Raw genomic sequence first — 20,351 nt, 5'->3', positions numbered from 1 at the left:
TTCTCCACAGAAAAGTTTAAACTGGGCTTCTCCAGAAATCTTCACCATGGCTGATTTTAGGACTATCAGCAAAAGAGTCTCTGCAAAAGAGTTCAATGTAGATAAACTTCCTATTTTCATGTCGCCCTGTTTTACTTGGCTGCTGGCCAAGAAGATACCAGCACTCCAGGAGATTACTAGTTTTTCACAAACATATTCAGTATAGTAGTTTGTAGAAATGTGCAAACAAGGCCTCTGGCCTTGAGCTGGGCTTCACAGAGATGTCTACATTTTTAAGATAAGAGAAGTTGCCAATTGGGCTCCATGGTAACAGCTGGCAGGGGGAGGGAAGAAGGGGAGAAGAAGCTCTCCCCTTCTCAGGTGTTGTCCTTGAAGGGTTAACTTGCCCAGAACTGTAAAAGAAAAAGCTGCTTTTATATGAATTCTGCAGACATGAACTTCTGAGCTCCTCCCCTTACATGCTACATATAAAACTCTAAAACTATCTAAACTCAGGTTTCAGGGGATTGATTGATTAGAGCAAAAGCTGTGCCCTCTGAAACTGACTGCAGCTAAATAAAACTGTTTTCTGCTATCTTTGGTGCTTTGCCTTGTGGGCCCCTACAACAAAACCAGCCCAGGGAGCAATCCCATAATTAATGTATAGATACACTTAATGCATTGACCAGCTTGATATTCTGACAGCATTGGATACAACAGCAGAAACTGATGGGGTGAGGAAGTCTCTACAAGGAAGCAAAGCTTGAGCTGATCTGAAAGATGAGTAAAGGTCAAGCAGCTCAACGAGAGGGATAACAAATGCAGAGGCCCTTAGAGAGGAAGGAGCAGGGTACTCACAGCAGGTCAAAAGGTAAAAATTTGGTCTTTTGAGAGGCTATTTGGCAGTTGCTACAATTTTTGAAGCATGTAAACATTACAACTCAGCAAAACTCTTTTAGACTTTTATTCTAGAAAAACTACTTGCACGTGGGCCCAAAGTAGCATTAACCTATTGTCAAGGGGAGTGAAACTGAGAGAAAACCTGAATAAACCCTCTAGCTTCACTTGCTTTTAGTTACTTGCCCTTATCCCACGTAGCTAAGCAGTGTGCTCCTGTTAGCTTTTCTGAGCACCACACCTCTGCCATGGGGTTCACAATGGTAACAGTAGCCTCAGTTGATTTCAGGAACCTGGAGGCAGCCTTTGCCTCTCTCCAACTGGTTAAAGTCACTGACCTTTCCCTTGGGCCTGTTGAAGTATGTAGGGATGACCTTTAGAGATCAGAAGGCCAAAACTCCACCCTCAGAGTGCTAATGTTGCCATTTTCTAACATTCATTCTAGGAAATATCATGAGGTTTGGTTACACATGTGCAGAACACCAATTTTACTTTTCCTTACCTGTAAGCCCCTTTCCCTATGCCTTAGACCACCTGCTTTTTCATTCTATAAACACCCCTAGGAGCCTATCCTTAGGAATGCAGGTTTGAGTCTGGAATTCCTACTTCCTGGTGTTTGGTGAGTACTTTTTAAACAAAACATCATTTCAGGCTTGGCGATGCGAAGCCAGGGGGCGACACAGGTCAGAATCTCGGTTACATCCTCTCAGATTGCCTCTACCACCCAATTGTCCCTTTCCAACCCATGAGGACCTGCCCTGGCACCTTCTCTAGGCTTAGTCCTTTCCTAGGATGGGAGGAGGCATCTTATGGAACCACTTGAAACCCATGCATCCCAATGTTTGTCCTGTTGTTGAAATCTGGCCCAGTGTCCTCAAGTTGCAACATCCAAACCTTCCTTCCATTGCCTCTGTATAATAAGTGATTCCACAAACGTGTTCTAGGACCTTAAAAACCTTGGAAATTCATGGTTCACAGGCCTGAGTGCCTGACCTAAAACGAGAGGAAAGTACGACTTAAAATCTCTCTTTGTCTGTAAAAGGGCAGAGCTGGTTATGGGTGTGCTGACTCCTGACAACTTGTGCTTTTCCACTGACAGCTGAAGTGCAAGGACTGTGGGGCTTTTTGACACACTGCGAGAGCAGAAGATGCCCCATCAAGTGCTGGGATGGTGCGCTGGCCCCACAGCCCTTGGGCCCAAAGAAGGAGAAAGAGAACCAGGCACCAAGCAAGCCTGAAAATTTCCAGAACACAGGGGGCTGTGAGCATCCAGCCAGACTGAAGGTGCAGAGGTGAGGGATGGGGAAGGTGAGATCCAAGGGAGGTGAACTCCAGGGGGGTGGTGTCTCTCCTTCTCCACACAGTCATCTCTACACATCCACGAGCAGCTAATGATTGGGTAATGGAGAGAGATAGACAAGGACTTCACATCACAAAGCCACAGACTGCAGCTCATTCTCCTGTGCATTCAATTCAGAAAGGGGAGGGAGTCAGGGCAGCACTAGTTACATGAACACGGGAGGCACAAAGGCAATGTGTCCACCTGGAACCACTTAGTGGGAAATGAGAAGGGCTGCCTGGACGTAGGGACTGGGTATTGTAGGAGGAAAGGCACAGACTTGGGGGAGATCCCAGGGTAGCACAGGAGACACTAAGAAAACGGGCACCTCTCATTTCACTCCCTCCTCTGCATCCATCCAAATACCATCATGTGTTCTGCAGGCAAGAAGAGGAATAGGGGAATGCTCTACTCCAGACAGGGAGTACCCATAGGAGACCCAAGGAGAGGCAGCAACACAATGGAAAGAAGTGACAGAACCCAGTGCCTTCCTAAGGGTGAGTATGAACATGGTTGCCTGCTCTTTTGGTGTCCTGGATAAGCCTGATATGTTTTTCTCCGTGGCCCTTCTGCCTGAGGGATTTGCTATCAACATTTAAACCCAATGGGACTCAAGCTTGGGTGTTTTTCACATTTGCTCTTTCCAGTTTTGTGTGGTATTTTTTTTTCATATTCCCCATGATGTGGTACCTGGGTTCATGGGGGCAGAGTTGACTCCAACATCTCAAAGGAGACAGTGTCTCATGCAGGCATATTCCTACGGAACGTGGGGGAACACTCTCAGCTTCTGTGGGCCAACTCCTCTGCAGTCACACTCTGCTGAAAGGAGCATTAGCCATGGACATCCCATGGAAGAACACACAAAAGAGCCCTGTCCATCTCAATACATGAGACCTCCAATTAAGAATGGGATATTTACCTAATATGCCCTGAAACATATCAATCATTCTTGTAATGGGTCTTTGGATGATCGCCATGAAGGTGGAGCACCCCTTATCCTTTCCCGGGTTGATGACTTGTCTTCCTCTTCCACTCTATGTTCTGTAGCCGAATTGCTGTTTAGGTGGGCTTTGTTGGTGCTTGAGAGAGAGCAGGGACTCAGGAAAGTTTCCTATGTTTGTCTTTTCCTCCAGAAACCTAGCAGGCCACTGCCCGTCCACACGACCAGGACGAGGTGTGTCCTGGGCTCTGTGTTTGAGAGTAAGCCACGTGTCCAGAACTTGGATGAGAGTCTCACCTTCACTAGCGCACATCCCTTTCAGAGACCCGAACTTGGACTCCACTCAGGTCCTGGGATCCAGAAAAAACAGGATGTGACCATCCCTGGCACCATCCAGCTGGCAGCAAGGCACTCAGGGCAGAACCCTTCCCTCCTTAGGAAGAAAGCTTCTGAAACGCCAGAGATTGTCTCCTCTAAAATTGCCCAGATTTCTGCCAAAAGTCTCGGAGGGGGCCATGTGCTCCGCCCTCTGTCACTAGCCAGGTGTCCTGATGTGAGCAAAGAGCCCTGCCTGCGGCCTGCAGCATGTCCATAGGGCCAGGACCACAAACTCAGCCTCCGGGCCCCAGGCAAGAGACAAGCTCAGGTCCACATCCAGACTGGCCAGAATGCCCCAAAGAAACTCAGGCTGGGGCACAGTCTCACTCCACAGGGGAACACCTGTGGGCCAGGCTCGGAGGCTGGGAAGTCTCTGCCTGCTGGGCAAGATACAAGTGGTATTGGACTAAAAGGGTCATCCCAGGTGACCAGAAAAACTCCAGCCCATGATTCCAGCATGGATCTTTGCCCTCCCAAGGAAAGCCCTTTCCTCAATCTAGTCAAGCCCTGCAACAAATCTAGTCCACCAGCAGCCAGCTGTGTTCCCCGACAGCCCCTCCAAATGGTCTTCAAGAGAATGCACGAGGACTGGTGGAGGTAAAACGGGCCTCATTTGGTAACAGCTGCAGTGTCTGTTTCAACAAAACTCTGGAAACAGCTTGTGCCCATTAACTAGGAATGGTGAAATGAACATTTCTATGGGACACCCAATTTGGGAGATTAAGCAATTAAAAGGAATAAAATAAACATAGATAAGGTAGCTTAGAAACATCTAGAAGATTCAATGTCTAAGGAGAAAGAAAATTTGAAAACAATGTAAAAAGCATTACCAAATTTATGTAAAAAAATCTGTGTGTATATACATATATACATATATATTAGGAAAGGTCTGAATGGATATACCCCATGCTAACAAGAGGTTTACCTCTGGAATAGGAGCAAGAAAGAATGATTTTTGCTTTCAAAAAAAAATTCTACCTATGAACTTTTAAACTTCTGAAGCTTTTCAAAGGTAATTTGTGTATAATTCTCATAATTAAAAATAAGTGCAGCTGGGCACTGTGGCTCAGGAGGCTGAGGCAGGAGGCTCATGAGTTCAAAGCCAGCCCCAGCAAAAGCAAGGCACTAAGCAACTCAGTGAGACCCTGTCTCTAAGTAAAAAAAAAAAAGGGCTGGGGATGTGACTCAGTGATCAAGTCTCCCTGAGTTCAATCCCTGGTACACATCCCCACCCCCTAAAAAGTACAATATATGTTTAAAAACAGAAGACAAGATTTTTTTTTAACTAAAGCAATGCTAGCATCTATGGGTTTTATTCTGGGAAATATAAATTTTCCTAGAATAATTTATGTCCTGTAGCTCATCTTCGTCCATATGATCCTTCAGGCCAGTAGTTTTCAACCTTGACTGAATGTAAGTAAAACCCAGGGAGACCTTTTAAATGCTGATGCTCAGGCCCCATCTCTAGAGATTCTAAGTTAATTTTTCAGGGTGAGGACCAACCATGGGAATTATTTTCAAATTCCTAAGTGATTCCAATGTGCAGCCATGGTTGAGAACCTCTGCTCTTTGGTGTCTGTATCTCCTGGGTCTCTAAAGTCAAAACCTGGCTCTGAGATTTTAGCCAGCCCAGATCCACCAATCCTTTGCAAAAGAATGGTGTCGAAAGGGTGTGGGTGAAATACTATCATACAGCCCTGATATTATCATCAGAGGCAGCAGGATACATGTTGGCCTCAGAGTTGAGAAGGTACAGGCCTGAACCATAAAAGATACACAGGCAAGGAAAGAGCTTTGAGGACAAACATAGTTAGACTATCCTTCTCAGACCCTTTAGAACAGAACACAGACTGCTGACAAGAGGGTCAAGAAAGACTGTGAATCAGGTGAGTAATTCATCCTGGTTTACCCAGAAATGTTCTAGTTGAGGTGTGTTTGAGACTGTTTACAAGATGGACAGGTTATTGGTTAGTTACCTTAGATGCAAGCAGATAATTGTCCATTTGATGCTTAGCCAAAGTGGGCTAGGCCAATGAGAAAGTTAAAAGGAGAAAAGAAAATAAAATACATCTGTATGTTGGAGAAGTGTATTCTCTATTTCTAAGAAAGCATTACAAAGGTGACCAATGGGGAAGATGGGTCTTCCAGAGGGGACTAACTGTCCCAGTTTGCCTCATGTTATGGACTGAATGTGTTCCTCAAAATTCATATGCTTTGGGAGGTAATCAGATGAGATTATGAGTACAGGATCCTCATAATGAGCTTATTATTTTTGTAAGAAGAAACCAGAGTGCTCTCAAAATCAACACCCCCCCCCCATTCTTTCTTATGTAGGAAATACCAAGAAGGCAGCCATCTACAAGCCAAGACTAATGGGAGCCTAACCACAATGGCGCCTGATCTCCTGATACTGGGCTCTTAATTAAGCTACCCAGTCTATGGAATTCCATGACAGCAGTGCAAATAGACTGAAATAATCGAGATATGGGATTTTCCCTTTTAAAAGACAGGCAGTCCTGGCAAACTGTCCCAGGTTTCCTGGGATTTGGACTTCAATGCTAAAACCAGGAAAGTTCCAGGTGAGCCAGGATGAATTACTCACCTGATTCACTTCATATGGTGTTCCTCTTTCTAAATGAGAATTTCTTCTTTTCATTAGGCAAAGGTAAAATTATTGGCAACTGCTTCCAGAATGTATCTCACATTCTACCATCTCCATGGTTTGACCCCCAGGTAGAGGCATCTGCAAACAAGGCTAATCTTTCCTTGGTATTGGACATGCTGCTTTAAGAAAATTAAAGTGGAAGGCTCTTTTATGAGCAAAACCTTTATTGCTCTCATAACTAGTCAGACTGAGGAAGGTTATTTATTTTCTATTAATAAATCTGGGCTTCTCTTGAAGCACCAAGGTAAGCTTGATTAAAGTTCTCTTGAAAATGATCCCCATGTGGTCTGTTCTGTGCCTGTAATTCAATGTCAAGAGCAGCTCCTTGTCAAATGGTTGCCAGGAGATAGCCCAGAATGCAACTCCCCATCTCCTCTGCCATGGCAACGTGCTGCTAGTTCTTCCTTTGTCTTCTATCTGTGGGAGTCTAGAGTAGTATGCTACCCTTGATTATCTAGTTAATCTTGCAGAGAGAAAAGAACCCTTCTAACATTCCTCCTGCATGAAGAGACATTACCAGTCTATTACTGACTGCTCCTTTGTGACCTTGAACTGTGGCTGCCATCATTCTTTCTTATCCTCTCAAGGCTTCCTTGAGACACTTCTGCAAGCACTGTGAACCCTTAAAAATACAATAACCCACTTAAATGATGGCTTCTCAAATAGCAGGTGAGATCTTTATAATATTGTCCTGATCTAACAACAGGAAGTATGTTAAACCTGGGGTTGATGGAAATGGGGCTAAGTGAAGTTTCTCCATTTGTGAAATAGGGAGATATTTGTAGGTTATTATGAGGATTAAATGCCTTTAGAAAAGGTATTTAATGTAAGCTTTTAAAACAGTCACTGTCACATAGTTGGTATTCAATAAATGTTAGATCTTATTATCTGAAAATTATTCAATTTGATTTTTTGCCAAATTTACAGAAAAAATATAAATTCTCACAATTGTATTTATAAGTGACTACTCAAGTTGGTCTATGTAAAGATATTGTACTGGCTCTAAGTAGAGCCATCTGAACAAAATTGGTCCTGAGGGTTTAAAGAAAGTCACCAGAACTTGCCCTGTCTCTTTATTACTTGGATTTGATTTTCCCTGTAAGCCTCACCCCAATAGATTCTCTTACAGCCCCAGACTGACCTCCTTTTATCTGGCCATGCAAATGGAAAGAGCACTTCTCTTTCCCAAAACGTCCTACAAGGATTTTGGGAAGGGGTCACATTGGACTAATGGATATAGTGTGTGCATCTGTGAGTCTAACTGTGTGGCTTGGGGATAGGACACATATAAGGACCAGAGAAGGCTTTCAGTTCCACTGGTGGGACCAGTACTGGCCAGAGGATATGTGGCCAGACATGGGGTCAGTCCTACTCAAACCACATCAACTGAGACTGGAACAGGGGTGTCCCCAAAGAGAATTCACTTGTTATTGTTGTAGGGACAGATGAGGCAAGGCACTGAAGGTAGCAGGAAACAGTTTTATTTGGCTGCAGCCAGGTTCAGAGGGCACAGCTTTTACTGTAATCAATCAATCCCCTGAAGTTCCAGTTCAGGTACTTTCAGAGTTTTAAACCCAGCATGTAAGGAAGTTTACAATGTGCAGAAGTTCACATGAAAGCAGCTTTTTCTTTCACAGTTTTGGGCAAGTTAACCCTTCAAGGACAACACCTGAGAAGGGGAGAGCTTCTTCTCCCCTTTCTTTTCTCCCCCTGCCAGTTGTTACCATGGATCCCAATTGGTAACTTATCTTAAAAATGTAAATATCTCTGTGAAGCCCAGCTCAAGGCCAGAGGCCTTGTTTGCACATTTCTACAAACTACTATACTGGATATGTTTGTGAAAAACTAGTAAGAAGGTGTCCAGCACCTGGAGTGCTGGTATCTTCTTGGCCAGTGGCCAAGTAAAACAGGGCAACATGAAAATAGAAAGTTTATCTACATTGAACTCTTTTGCAGAGACTCTTTTGCTCATAGTCCTAAAATCAGCCATGGTGAAGATTTCTGTAGAAGCCTAGTTAAGACTTTTCTGTGGAGAAAGGGAGTGTCACTTTAATTCCCCCCTTTAATGATGCTCTACATAATTTAATCTATTTAATTTAAGAGCATCATTACCATTATCTTGGCTTAAAGCCTTATATAATGCCAAAACATTAGTTGTTGTCATCCTTTCAACAGTAGCTTCTATAGTGGACCCATTAGTTTTAATGCACAGTGGAGCCAAATATGGGAGCAATAAACAGGTTAACAGTAGAATATCCACAATACCAGTTAAGCTTTTAAATCTACCAAGAGTTGACCACCATCTCCCAAAATCATGTTTGGGACCCAAAGTTTAATGCCCTTCCAAGAATGAACTAGCACGTGTGCTAGTTCTCTTGTGTTGTTGGCTATATTCTTAATTGTTTGTCTATTGTCATCCATTTGAATGCAACAATCTGAGCTGTTGAAGTCCCCACATATTTTTCTTTCTTCAGCCAGTAAGTAATCTAATGTCAAGTGGTTTTGATAGTTAGCCACTCGAATCTGGTCTATTGGGTGGCTAAGAGGTGAAAGGCTGTGGCAATCTGATTAATAATAATTTTTAGTACAGCTTGTAAGTGGATAATTCTGTTTAACATGTAAATAGGAGTTCTATGGCTCTAACTGCCATTTTGTGCCTAGGAAGTGAGACCATAAGTGGCAATAATCCTTTGGGGTGGCCCACAATTGGTGAAATCCTAAATCAAGTTCCTTCCCAATGGACCTCTTTTGTCTTTCCAAACAGTCATCCATCTATAGCATTCCTCTGGCAGGACAGGTCCTAAATATGTTTTACCACCTCTTGGTTATAAGATAATGTATTCGAGGTTATAGTGGATTGTCTTGACACACGATTCACATGATCTCCATGGTTGGAATAGGAGTAAGGCAGAACCCCTTAAGGTGATCAAAGTAATCCAAACTAAATAATAGACTGATATTTGGTTAGCATAGGTTAAAACAAAGTAAATTAACAAAGCCAAACTAATAACACCAAATAAATCCTATAAAACTTATATAAGCACAATAAAAAAGTATAAATAAAATTTTGTTACCCAGATTCCAGTCAGTAGAAGTTACTGTTATCAAACCAGTAGCAAAAAAACAGAGCTATGTATATATCTAGAAGCAAAGGGTGGCAATGCATTACAGTATAAAAACTATCTTAGAGGTTGAAAGAGTTCATTAGTCCTGGGGGAAGTTTATCTTTCACTTTGCATTGATCAGCCAGTCCCTCCCATGTGGCTGAAACAGGGCCATAGTCTCCTCAAGTTCAATCAGCTTTTGGAGAGACTGGAGCAGGGCTGTTGTCCTTCTGATCATCAAGCTTCTCCCATGCTCTTTTTTTTTTTTTGATGGTCAGCTTTAAGGGCATAGCAGTGTCTGGAGAGCACTCCCAGTCCTCACCTGCAGGTTTCAGTCTGGTGTAATGAATCCAGGGACCTATTTCTGCAAACTTGACTGCAGTGGGGGTGGATAAAATAACAGTGAAAGTGCCCTTCCAAAGAAGTTTAGGTGTTGAATATTCCATTCTTTGACCCAGACTCAACTCCAGGCTTGAAGGAGTGTGTATCTGTGGTCAAACTTACTGGCAATTTTTTTAACCCTTTGGTTGAGAACTTGTAAAATTTCCCCTAAGGCCTGAAGCTGTCATTTCAGGGTTAATTCTCCTATCTCTCTTAAGTCTCCCTGTAGTCCCCTAAAAATAAGAGGGAGGACCTTGAATACATTATCTTATAAGTAGAGAATCTAGTCCTCCTTAACAGTGTAATAGGGAGAAGTTCATCACAATGTGAGTCTCCTGACATAGCTTACCCAAATGAGCCTTAAAGTCTTGTTCATCCTTTCAACTTTACCAAAACTCAGCAGCCTATAGGCAGTATGTAACTATCATCTGATATTTAAACTCTTGTTCAGTAATCATAACACCTCTGCCCAAAAGCTGGCCCATTGTCTTAGCCAGTAGTTATTGGGATACCAAGTCAGGGAATAATTTTCCAGAGAAGCATCCTAGTCATCTCCTTAGCCTTTTCAGTGTAGTTGGAAAAGACCTCTACCCAGCCAGATTATGAGCACATAAAAACCCAAAGTTATTTATAGCCCCATGAGTGTGGTAGTTCAGTGAAGTCTAATTCCAAGTCTTCAAAAGGTGCTTATCCTATAGTTTAGATTCCTAGTGGAAGCTTTCGCCCCTGACAAGGATTTCTACAGATCATCCAGGTGATGCTTGTGAGCCAGGGAACATAGAAATTTTGACTCAGAACTGTATCAAGTGCTATATGTCCAATGTGTTTTCCTGTGGAACTGTCTGATAAAGGCTGGGGCTAGAATCTCTGGGATGGCAATGCCGACCATCAGAAACTCTCCATCATCATCCTAGGAGAAAATTTTCTTTTTCAGTCTTAAACCACTTACTTTCATGTTGGGAATATGTTGGCTCCCATTCTGTTAGACAGTTGGTCAGGAAGAAGGTCAGCATTTAAACCTGGTACTGGATTTTCTTCCAGTTTCTTGCAGGCAGCTAACCTGGACTCTCTGTTAGCTCTCCAGTTGTCCTAAGCAACCACAGTGTTTCCCTTTTGATGACATTGGCAATATATAATCACAACGTTTCTGGGAGCCCACACAGTGTCCAGAAATTTAAGAATTTCTTGCTCATACATTTTGCTTTTTTTTTCTCCTGAGTTAATTAGCCCCCTTTCCTTACATAAAGCCCCATGAACATGAAGGATAGTGAACACATATTTTGAGTCTATGTAAATTTCCACACAGACTCCTGCTGTCAACTGAGGTGCTTGAGTCAAAGCAATAAGTTTTGCTTTGTGTGCTAAAATTCCCTGAGGCAGAGGTTCTGCCTTGAGAGTGGAGTCCAGAGTGACCACTGCATATCCAGCAAAGCATACCCCATCTTTTATAAAACTGCTTCCTCTGTGAAGTACTCCACATCAGAGTCCCTGAGGGCTGGTATGCCAGGTGTGGTCTGCTGGAGAACATTTCATCCATGACTTCAATACAGTTGTGATCAGGTTGTCCAGGTCCAAGGGGCAGCAAAGTTGCTAGGTTTAGTGTCCGGATAACTTCAACATGGACATGTGGGTTGTCACATAACATGTTCTGGTATTGACCAATGTCTCATCAGTCAACCAATATTGTCCTTTGTACTCTAACGATGTCAAAATTGAATGAGGAACCCTGAAAACCAATTTTTGTTCCATAGCCAGTTTATCAATTTCCAACACCAGAAGATCTGTGGCTACAAGGGCTCATAACCAAGGTGGCCAGCCTTGGGCTATAAAGTCCAGCTATTTGAATACCTGAGTCAAGACTCAGGTATTCAAATAGTAACTCCAGTCTATTCATGGATGTATAGAAAGAAAAGCTTCTGTGAGTTCAGGGAGCCCTGTCCAGATGCACTGGGAGTGCTTGTTTAATGTCCTCAAAGGCCTTTTGTTTAGTTAGTTGGCCCCCATATTAGAGGATCCCATTCTTCCCCCTTTGTGACTTCATAGAAGGGTTTTGCCATACTGAAAGGTGGGGAACTGTATATGGCTGAATCTAGTAGCCCCCAATAATTTTCTAGTCTGATGGCAGGTTGAAGGGACTATAATTGAGCAGATCTCCTGTTTCTTTTGAGGCCCAGTTGCTGTTGTCTGTTCTGTTGCTGAATCAGATGATGACCAAGTTATGTTACTTTTTCCTTAATAAATGTGGGCTTTTAAGTCAGAGTCCAGTGCTGTCCCAAAAATGATGTACTCAAGCACCTGGGAGGAACTGTCATTTTTGGAAGGGAAGTATACACAGAGCCTCTGACACTTTAAGATGCAGGATTTTTTTTGTTGTTGTTATCTCCCAGTGCAGGATGTTGGCTGATGAGATTCTCCAATTCTTTAATCTAATGTAATCTCTTAGCAGAGATTGATGACCTAGGACATCATTTGTATAAAAAGCACCTATGTAAATCTCACCGTGGGCTGTCTGCCAAGGTTGGAGGGCAGTGGTGTTGTCCTGTGCAGATCTCAGTGTGGCAGCCACATTGTGCCCACCTAGGTGTGAAAGTGTGACTTTCTCCTCCTGCCAGCTGGGAGCCTGCTCTAATTGTATATAGTAGCTACTTTGCTTGTGTTTTTGTTTGCTATGCCTGGGTGCATGGGGCTCTGTGGCCCTTCCTGCTGGTGGCTCACAGCTTGTGGCTTGGAGCCAGGGTGCCATGTCCTTTTGGAGTGTGCACCCTATGGCCCACTATTGGCTGTTAACATGAACTTATTCCCAGTGTATTCTTGGGCTTGCAGCAACTGAGCCCTCTTGAGGCCCTGGGTTCCATGCATCAGATACAGCTGTGTGTGTGTCTATAGGACCCCTGCCATTTTTGGCAATCATCAACTTATGAGCAAGTGGGAAGAAACTGAAAAGAGGGGCTGGGGCAAAAGGCTGGAAGAAAACATTTGCTCCTTCTCAGTTCAAGGCTTAATTTTTGAGCATGGTATTAGGTGCTTGCCTGCCAGGACCATGGAGACTTTTTTGTCCTTTATAAACGTTTGGACCATTGGCTTTGTTCTGTTGAGACCCCCCTTTGAGTGACCTCTGGGTTTGTGGTGAGGGCAGTTGTAAGGAGATCCATCTCCTCTTATCTTTTTGGTCTGCCTGTCTTTGAGCCTCTGGGTCTGGACTGATGAAAACTGTGGTGTCCATTTTATTCAGCTCTCTGGCACACTTCTCAGTAAAGCCCTCTAGGTTTGTAATTTTTAGAAAATGGCTCTCTGAGCCTGTCCCACAAAGGCTGCATTGATCACCTGTTGCTTGAGTCTCTGCATCTTTTAGCTGACAAACTTGCATTGCAGCTGCTACACATGTATAGTGTCCCTCCTCCCCCGGGTGCCCCTAGGCAGGGAAAAGGGTGGCAGCAGCGGTGACCCAGACACTCAGCTCTGAGTCAGTTGGGTACATGTCTTTTGATTATTTCTGCCAATTTCATAAGGCAAAAGAGCCTTAGGCAGATGTGGGGCCCAGAGAAATGTTCAGTGCTCTCAAGAGTGTAAGAGGGGAGATCCTGGAGCAGAAGGAGGCTTTGCTCAGCTCTGCTTGTCTGCAGATGCACTCTGGCTTAAGGCTAGGGCTTAGGGCTGGCTCTGATTCCTTCTAACTCTTGGGAGCAGTATTTTTTTCCCTTTCTCTTAGACTTCTTATGAGGACTTCTTGATATCTCTTTATCTTTAGATCTTCTATGTTGGGGCCCCATCCTAGGTCTGGATAGTGGGCTGCATCAGATCAGTCATGGCACAGGGTTTCTCCATTTAGGAGGGAGTGTGATTTTTCCATCTCATAAACACATTGGTGGTGAAACACTGGCATATAAATCTGCCCCAACATGGGTAGATCCTTTAGTTCCTTGCAGGGGCATCTGGAGAGTTCTCATCTGAATTGTGGCTCTGGTCTTAAGACAAATCTCCCATTTTAATCTTGAGAGGTGAAAGAGTCTTTGGTTCTAAGAAGCCCTTGGCTCTGAGGGCATCATGTAGGAGAGAATAGCCAGTATTGGGGGGCCATCATTTATTGCCTCTGAGGATGACAGGCTGAGGAGACAGTCTGTTTTTCCAATGGTCTTGGCAAAGTTGGGTAGAGTGGCATATAAGGTAGTAGATCCTCTTCTGACTGGGGTGTGGAGGGGGCGGTTTCCCTTCCTGTCTTTTCTGTGTCAGGTTCTCTGTTTAGCTGCTTTCTGCTGGGTCTTAGAGACCACTATGTTCCTGGCTAACATCAGCTTGATCTGTCCATCTAGAAAAGGTCTCAACTAAGGGGGATGTTTCTGTATTATCTCTTGCCAGCAATCAATATAAGAGAATTGGTTCAGGGGATCCAACATTAATCAAAAGGACCTCAGCAATGACTCTCTTATCTAAAGATCCTTCTTGTGGCCAGCCCACTCTTGGGTGGGCTATTCTAACTCACAGAGGGTATGTGACCTTTGTGGAGTGAGTTTCATCCCACAGTTACCAGGGAAACCTTCCTAAAGGTTTTTAACGCACATTTCAAAAGGATCATTTTCCTTTGTGTTCCTCCCATGTTCCACTTTGCATTGATGTGGCACATCTGGCCATTCCCCTTTCAGGAACTTAGGGTCCTTTTAGCCTTGCAGGTCAGTATCAACCCCTGACCTGAAGCTTTCACTTACACATTGGTTGGTGAAATTCCTCCATAGACTGTGTGAGGTGCCAGGGAACTGCAGATTGGAACTCTGCACTCGCTTAGGCCCTATGGTTATATTGAAACCTTGGTCCATCTCATTCACGCACTTTCACACAGACATGGCCAGAACAAAATTTCTAAAATGCCCAAATTCCAACAATTCCAAATGAAATAAAAAGGGAGTCAAGATTTCCTCTCTGCTTGCTGACCCCGAACAGAGACTATCGGGTGACTCCCTGGGTCCATTTCAGCTCCAACCACTTTGGAGGGTACTCAGAACCCAACAGAGGTTGTTGATCAAGCCTCTCTTCCATCTGCTTAGGCCAATTAGGGGAAGTCAGGTGGGCTGCCAAAACAAATGGACCCGGGTCCCACCTTTTCATTTGGGCGGTACTGCAAAACCCTAATTCTGGTTCCTGCTTCCTGGAGATTCTCTTGTGCTCAGGGTGCTGGGTGAGTTGATCCTCCTTCAGACCAATAGGGACCTGGATGTGCCAAGGGGAACTCTGTCCCCCACTGCCCCAGGGAAGCTGGTCCCTGGAGACAAGAGAGGCAGAATAGCCTTCCTTACCTGCTCTGACCATCTGGGTCACCAAAATCGCTGTAGGGACAGACAAGACAAGGCACCAAAGATAGCAGAAAACAGTTTTATTTGGCTGCAGCTAGGTTCAGAGGGCACAGCTTTTGCTGTAATCAATCAATCTCCTGAACCCCGTGTTCAGGTAGTTTTAGAGTTTTATACCCAGCATGTAAGGGGAGGGGCTCAGAAGTTAACAATCTGCAGAAGTTCACATAAAAGCAGCTTTTTCTTTTACTGTTCTGGGCAAGTTAACCCTTCAAGGACAGCACCTGAGAAGGGGAGAGCTTCTTCTCCCCTTCTTCCCTCCCCCTGCCAGCTGTTACCATGGAGCCCAGTTGGCAACTTCTCTTATCTTAAAAATGTAGACATCTCTGTGAAGCCCAGCTCAAGGCCAGAGGCCTTGTTTGCACATTTCTACAAACTACTATACTGGATATGTTTGTGAAAAACTAGTCAGGGGGTGTTCATCTCCTGGAGTGCTGATATCTTCTCGGACACTGGCCAAGTAAAACAGGGTGACATGAAAATAGAAAGTTTATCTACATTGAACCCTTTGTAGAGACTCTTTTGCTGATAGTCCTAAAATCAGCCATGGTTAAGATTTCTGGAGAAATCTAGTTAAGACTTTTCTGTAGAGAAAGGAGGTGTTACTTCATTATTACTAGAACAAGGGAAAAGTGTCATTTTATTATTACTAGAACAAGCTAGGAAGAAAAAACCCAACAGATATGTGCAATATCACTTCTTCTTCAGTTCTTATCTACATTAATAAATTTGTAAACATGTTACCTTGAATAATAAAGAGTTTTAATAAAGAGTAAACAACATAATTATTTATGGAGTATTACAATTTCAGATATCCAGATATAGGAAGTCTGATTTAGTATTCCTAGAGCAAAGTCCAGCTATCTGCATTTTAAAGACAACTTCCCAGGCAAGCCTGATATAATGTGTAATGTGTAAAGTGGTAAGTATATAAGTGCTAGCTTGTGTTCTATTTTTATCTTATATTTGACAAATATCTTTGCTTGGGGTAAGGGATCCTGTGATCAGAGAATACATCCTGACCCCAAGGAGCTCCTAAATGAGGGAGCCTCCTCCTGGTAAGGAGGAAGGTAGATGCTGACAGGACAAATATGACAAGGACCATGGTGGAGAACACTTGCATGAGGTGTGCAGGACACAGAACACTGCCATGTGGCAACCTTGGGGATGGTGCCACTATTTGCCCATCTGTATCCCCTCACTAGAGCTAAGTCCCTGGAGGACAGAGATTGCACATTTTCATTTAAGTTTCTCACAAGTTCGAGGGAAGGTGGAGGGTGAATGAGGTTGAGGAAAACCCGGGGTTTCTGAAGCCCAAAGCTAATACAATTTTGGAGGCACTCTCTAAGAAAAATACAGAATCACCAATACATAATTAGATGTAATTATGACTATTTATTTAAAATGAGTAAAGAAATCAGAGCAAACTACAGAAGCCTTAGTGATTCCTGTCCGTATAGTCTGAATCTCTTTAGATAACTTATCAAAAACACTTACAGGGAAATGCTTCCAATTGCTGACTGGTTTTACTTTCTCACACACAACCCTTCATAACCCAGGAGCAATTGGCACCCTGGTGGCCCGTGTGACCAGATGACCACAGCAATGCCACAGTGAAGCTGAGAAGAAGTAAATTTGTAGGAGAAAGCTACACATGGACATCAATGACAGAATTTGGCAGTTCAGTCTGTCAAAAGATATAAAACACTTGGCCAGGTACAGTAACATATGCCTGTAATCCCAGCAGTTTAGGAGACTGAGGCAGGAGGATCTCAAGTTCAAAGCCAGCCTCAGCAAAATCAAGGCACTAAGCAACTCAGTGAGGCCCATCTCTAAATAAAATACAAAATAAGGCTAAGGATGTGGCTCAGTGGTCAAGTGCCCCTGAGTTAAATCCCCGGGACCTCCTTCCCAAAAAAGTTAATAAATGAAACCCTTGATACCAGACAGCAATTGAATTTGGTTTGCTATTTCAGCAAAATATCCATCAACACCACTGCTTCCTTTTCTGTAGAAATCAGCAACTCCAATTAGAACAGACCTCACTCAGCCCCTGAGGCCTGGGATGAAATCCTTGCTGCCTGATCTAGAGCTGGAAGTGGGGAATGAGTAGCAGATTTTGCCTTATGGTCCCAATCTTGTTTGTGCCAAGTGGGTGATAAAATCAGGAAACAGAACAAGAATGTTTAGACAATGACTTGTTTACTGGTTTCTGGTTCAATTGATTGTCTGCTTAGTTACCAAGGGAATCCACTACACATGATTTAAGTGTATTTGTGAAATGCTGTCCACCAATAATGAAACAGATATCACTGAAATCCTCTCTTCCTGCTCTAAGTTTACCCTGACTTTCTAGGTAAGTTACAGCATCTGTTTTGTTTTACATCAGTAATTATCCACCTTTTCAGTTTCAGGACCACTTTACACACTTAAAATTAATGAAGAAACCAAAGAACATTTTTTTTATAATGTAGGTTAGTTCTATGAATATTTATAATATTAGGAATGAAAACTGAAAACTATTTAAAAATATTTACTAACTCACAAAAAATAACCCCATTTCATAGTAATATAACTTCTTATGAAAAGTAAAAATGTTTTCCAAAACAAAAAAAAAAAAGAGAAAGAGAGAGAGAGAGAGAGAGAGAGAGAGAGAGAGAGAGAGAGAGAGAGAATGATAATAATTAATGTCTCTCAGTTTTTCAAATCTCTTTAATGTCTGGTTTAGTAGAAGACTGCAGATTTGTAAACCTGCTTCTTTACTCAATCTCATGATATGTTGTTTTGGTTGAGGATATAAAGATTATTTGCATAACACAGATATATATAGTTAGAAAGGTAAAAACCATTATAATAGCATATTCAGATAGTTATGAATATTCTTTGATTCTATGCCAAAACTTGATAAGTGGTAGTTTCTGTTTTGCTTTAGATTTGAGGTATCCCCCAAAGGCTTATGTGTGAGACAATGCAACACAGTTTATAGGTGAAATGTTTGGGTTTTGTGAACTTTAACCTAACCAGTTCATTAATCCACTGATGGGGATTAACTGGATGGTAACTGTAGGCAGGTGGGGAGTGGCTGGAGAAGGTGGGTCACTGGGGATATGATTTTGTCTCTGGTGAATGAAACTCTCTCTGCCTCCTGCTTGCCATGTCCTGAGCTGCTCTCCTCTACCATGCGTTTCTGCCATGATGTTCTGTGCACCTTAGGCCTTAAAGTGGAGTTGGCTGTCCATGGACTCAGACCTCTGAACCCATGAGTCTCAAATAAACTTTTTCTCCTCTATGTTGTTTTTGTCTGGTCTTTTGGTCACAGTTTCATAAAAGTTAGTTGCAATGTGGAATCTGAAACCATGCCAATGGACATGATCTATCTTGCATTTTGAGTGATTTTGTGAAACATTGTGACCAATATCTGACACCTAGAAAATATTATTTCACTGACTTGTGCAGATTTTCCAAATGATGACACTTTACATTACCCAAAATTTAAAAAGTCATATTTATTATATCACTAACAAAAAAAGTATTTTAAGTATTGGGAAGGTGATAAGCTCATAGAAAAGGATGTAAGTTTTCCAAAATTTTCATTTTTTGCTTAGCAAATATATTGATTGTTTTCATTGAAGTCACAAATTCATTTTGTTAATTTTCAAAAAGCTGTGTGAAATACACAAAATCAATAGGCATAGTTTGTCATTCTTTTAAGTGAAAGAATGGAAAAGATGGCTAGTTGAGCTCATTACTCAAATCATCACATGAGTACTTCCTCAGGATATGCATTCTTCAATTGGTTGCCTTTCTTGATACAGAATCCCATTTTTCTACACAGAATATTAAAAAGATATATGACCAAGAGTTTAGATTTAATAAAATTGAGTAATTTTTTACTGTTTTAGAAAGGACATTTGTTAAGTGACACTTTTTTTAAATTTTAAGTGTATAATGGTGAAGATACAATCACTGCTAGTGTAGCCCAGTTCTATTGTTTTAATTCCTACTAAAGCATTAGAAGTTTCACAAACCATTCAATGAAGCAGATCCAACCCCAGCAGCAGTGACCCAGCTGCGGGTCCCTGTATCCCAGTTCTCCAGCAGGCAGGCACTTGACAATGAAGATCTCAATGGAGGGTCCTGTTCAAGGGTGAACCCGGAAATCTAAGGTGAAAAGAAGACTTAACTAGAAGGCACTTGGAAGAGTGGAAAGCTGGAAATATTGCCCAAGGAAAATCTCATCAAGTTTCCCAAGAGGGAAATGATGCTTATTACAGAAAGCTAATTAAAGGTGTACAGAATTGGGGGAAATGGAAGAACTCAAGTCAAAACCTGTTGATGGAAGAAGTGATGATATCACTAATATCTGGCTGAGTTTCTAAATCTTCAAATTGGGCTTGAAAAGTTCTGTTTTCTGCTCTTATTATTGGACTGAGAGTAGGGCCATCTTGCCCACCACATACCCAGTCCTCTCTAGGAGCAGGGAGAGGAGTGCTCTCAGGACCACACTCCTCACCTTGCCTTGAGGACAGCCCTATTGGTGTGGCACCTCAAGCAATGGAAAAGTCCCACTCACCACTATTACCTGCTTTAGGATATAGGGGACTTGTCGGGAAGGAGTATTTAGGGAATGTAAAGGGCAACTGAATATTTGTATGGAAATCAAAAACATGTTTACTGGACAGGTATGGTGGTGCACACCTGTAATCCTAGTGGCTCAGGAAGCTGAGACAGGAGAATCATGATTTCAAAGCCAGCCTCAGCAAAACTGAGGTGCTAAGCAACTTAGTGAGACCCTGTCTCTAAATAAAAATACAAAATAGGGCTGAGGATGTGGCTCAGTAGTTGAATGTCCCTGAGTTCAATCCCTGGTACCCCCCCAAAAAAAATTATGTTTATTTATTGGAATGGGACAATAATTATTTATAAATAGAAAGTGCTAGAATTCAATATTGATTAAAATCCTGCTTCTTCTACTACAAAAATAAAAGTAGTTCCACCAACCATTGCTTTTATACTATCAGTGCAAATGTCAATATAATGAAAAAGGAAAATAGTAGCTTAGTATTTAAATAGTTTTGACATGCACTGATGTGTAACTTTCTCCATTTGCTGTTAACAGCTTAAGTCCTTGGATAAACAAGTAGCTGGGTGTAACAAAGTCTAGGGTTCTTCCAGGCAGATATAAAAGACAATACCAAGGAAGTCAAAGGTGTTAAAGGAGAGTACAGTTTGTGCTTGGGAATCTAAATTGGGAAAGAAAGAAAGTGAGAATAGGGGGCAATAGATAGTGAGAAAGTGGCATGCTCAACAGAAATATGGAGGGGAA

This window comes from Spermophilus citellus, assembly GCF_964194105.1.
Source record: "Spermophilus citellus genome assembly, chromosome: 11".
NCBI classification, from domain to species: Eukaryota; Metazoa; Chordata; class Mammalia; order Rodentia; family Sciuridae; genus Spermophilus; species Spermophilus citellus.
This window is presented reverse-complemented; position numbering follows the sequence as displayed.